Raw genomic sequence first — 3,381 nt, 5'->3', positions numbered from 1 at the left:
CAATAATCAAATCATCTCAAAGCAACCAACCAACAACCATCACTACTACAAAAACTGACAAAGAGAACGGTTCAAAACCGTCCTTACGTTGTAAACAAACCGTCCTTAATTCACCCGTCCTCGTTGCCTACGAGGACGGTTAACATAAAGTCAAACCGTCCTCTTAAGTTTTTAAAATCAGGACGGTTGTGTATATGAACCGTCTTCTTTGTGTTTTCTAAGAGGACGGGTGAGCGTAAGAACCGGCTTGTTTTGATTACATGGCGCGCGATTCATAACGCTTTTTCAAGGAACCGTTTTTACACATTTTTTTGAAATCAATTTCGCGCGAATTATTAATATAGCCTCCACTAATATTGGCAAACATCAATACCCTTTCACAACCAGATTTTTGAAAAGAAAATTATCTCATTCATACCTTATACGACAATAGTCGTATGGCTTAAATATTTTATCCGGCTACATTACAAAAAATCTATATTACGCTAAAATCCAACCAAACAAAAAAAAAATAAGTTTGGAGCGAGACTTGATTTATGAATACAAGCACCAACACAACTTTCTCCATCCACAAACCATCTCATATACTATCCGCGATCTAGGTAATATCCAAGCGTTTAGCCTAAATACTTTAGACGTTGCCATCAAATACTTGCGCCTTAAACTCCAATGCATATTTAGCCCAAATTTCCCGCACCTCATCAATTTGTTCATCCGAGCATGTCTCTGGAGTTTTAATCATGTTCTACATACAAAGTAACCAAAAAACAAAAATTACAATTATTTACATACCAACACGCGTAATTTATATAAAATGAAGTAAATATGGAAATAAAATAAACAAATGAAAGGACGGGGATTTTTCTTTGAATGCTTACTGAAGTCATGGGAAAGAAATAGAATGATCCTTTTCCTTGTGTCCAAATTTAAATCTTTCAAAAATAGAAAAGATAGAAGCAAAATCATGTAACCTTTAAATGCAAGAATATGGCTATGAAGTCATGTTAGAGTGATAGACGGTTAAGAGTTCGAAAGCTGTCAACCCCATTGCCAACAAATCAATGACCTAACACACACCTAAGTCAAAATTCCAACCTCCTCTTGCCTAACCTACCTCGTCAAAATTTCTACCTCTGATTGTACTACCTTCATGATCAGTCATCGGCCATAAAGCAATCATGAGTACTCACACTTAACTGTTACAGTTATAGGTTGCCGAATAGTTTACTACTAATAATAAACAAAATAGATTATGAACACTTTATTTCCTCGAATCATTGGACCTTTCTACAACCCATCATAGTTAACCTGGCCTATTAACAATTCATGTCGATGGTAGGCCCTCAGACAAGATAAAACAGCAGGCCAAACAGTAGACTAAGTCAACTTTTATAAGTATGTTTTTGACAAGTAACCAAGTCAATTAAAAAGTCGTTCAAGAAAATGACCAAACATTTTGAAAAAAACGATGATCATGTACCTATTTTTAATAGAACCAGTCATGGCCATAATAGCCTGTTCTACATTAGTAGCATCGTTAGCACTGGTCTCCATAAAAGGTATGCCTATCTCATTAGCAAAATCCTGAATAAACCACAAAGTTTAAAACAATCAGTTTTCATCCCTATACGTATTGTGTAAATTGAGCATGCAAAAGTTCCGTCAAGTACCTCAGCGGTTTCAAATGGCACAGCTCTATTGGCAGTAAGATCGCACTTGTTTCCAACTAGGAGTTTATTGACGTTGTCACTAGCATAACGATATGAGCTTAAATTACCTTGAAAAATTTCCAACTGAAAAGGGCTAAAATAAAAACATAGAGAAAACATAATCAGTAGCTGAATCACTCACAATAATTCCATGCACCCCACGATAATAGCTGCCTGTGATCCCCCTGAGACACTCTTGTCCAGCAGTGTCCCACTGAAGCGCAGTTACAGAAAGTACATTAGTTTAGAGTGAGATCAATATATACGCCATGTTAAGAAGCACTCGTTATGGAAAGTATTACAGAATACAGATGGAAGAGAATCTTACAATTTGAAGTTTGATAGTCTTTCCTTCTTGCTCTACAGTGCGTATTTTCTACAACAATTAATACAAGAATACGAGAATCAAGCTAAAACTTAAGCATAGGCTCTGGTTAAAATGGATCAGTGTCGTCTACTTAAAAAAGCAAAGCATAGATGACTACAGTCTTGGCCTGGTGTCGATGTCAGCCGAACTAGAAACGGATCTGCAAGGTTAAATTGAAGTTAGCACCTGGTTCCCACAATGGCCAGTCGATTGCAGAAGGAGGATATACCATTAAGAATGGATATGAATGGTATAAACAGAAGAATGCTACCTGCACAAAGTAGTATGGAGTGGATAGGCAGTCTCTAAGCATGTTGTAGTAACCCGGTAGAGAAAAGTTGTGCAGCTATTGTAAGCTAACAGACCCTAATCCTGTACAAGAAAGAGCTGCTAAGCATGGTACGAAGATGTAAATACTATTCTAGAATAAATGCTACTATAAGATTTGGATGCAACGCAGTAAGATCAAGCAGACTGGATTCTCAACTAGAAGAATTTAAATTTTAAGCCAACTTTTTTAATACAAGAAGAATTTAAATTTTAACTAAGCAAGACTAAAATCACAAAAGAGATGATGTATGCAATGATTCTCGAAGTTTTGAACCATTTGCTCATTCAATCCCTTGGCTCTACTTAATTTTCCACCCAAACACAATCTCTTCCAAAGCTATTTGTTAAAAACACACAGGTTCAAAAACTTAAAAATGTAAACTAGAAATAAAATCAAAAATACTTAATAAACAACCAATTTTACCTAATGAAGTTTGTGAAACGCCTCTTCTCTTATCACTGCAAATGAAGACAAACAATCAACTTAAATTGTAACACAGGATAATTAGACAATAATCTAATGACGATAATATGTGAGCTAAAAAAACGAGATGGAAAGCCTAAGTAACCCAAAAATCGATTGAACAAAAAACCCTAAAATTGATTGGACGAAAAACCCCTAAAATCGATTCAACGAAGAACCCTAACATGTAAGGACCGTCATCAATCAGATGCGCGAATCTTTCAAAACGAAACAAAATCGTGAGCAATATAAATAAAATTGTGAGCAATTAAAGCTTGAGTAACTTGGTACCTCGATAAAGAGATGAAAGAAGGCGATCGCTGGTGTTGATGAGGATCGGTGATCGTGGTAACGAGGCGCGGCGGCGACAGCGTCAAGAGAGGCGATGGTGGTAGCGTTTCGGTGATGGTGGCTATGCTTGGGTAGAATAGGGGTTGGTACTGTGTTTGAATAAGAGGGGAAGGAAAACAAGAGAGGGGTAGTGGGAATATCAATATTGATCTTCATTATTA

General features: G+C 36.6%; 1 long non-coding RNA gene across 3 annotated transcripts; it reads right to left on the bottom strand.

Annotated features, from left to right (window-relative positions):
* Positions 1 to 392: 392 nt before the first annotated feature.
* On the bottom strand, positions 393 to 3,381 carry LOC141629690 (uncharacterized). 3 transcript variants are annotated; one of them, XR_012537327.1, is made up of 9 exons: positions 3,161 to 3,381; positions 2,831 to 2,865; positions 2,348 to 2,448; positions 2,195 to 2,236; positions 2,038 to 2,085; positions 1,852 to 1,923; positions 1,671 to 1,749; positions 1,481 to 1,584; positions 394 to 745 (listed from the first exon to the last, which is right to left on the bottom strand). It is a non-coding gene; the product is annotated as an uncharacterized LOC141629690 (long non-coding RNA). The 3 variants fall into 3 exon arrangements; XR_012537326.1 differs by having other exon boundaries at positions 393 to 745; positions 1,671 to 1,767; positions 2,038 to 2,236; XR_012537325.1 differs by having other exon boundaries at positions 2,038 to 2,236.

This window comes from Silene latifolia, chromosome 2 (genome assembly GCF_048544455.1).
Source record: "Silene latifolia isolate original U9 population chromosome 2, ASM4854445v1, whole genome shotgun sequence".
Lineage (NCBI taxonomy): Eukaryota > Viridiplantae > Streptophyta > Magnoliopsida > Caryophyllales > Caryophyllaceae > Silene > Silene latifolia.
This window is presented reverse-complemented; position numbering and strand designations above follow the sequence as displayed.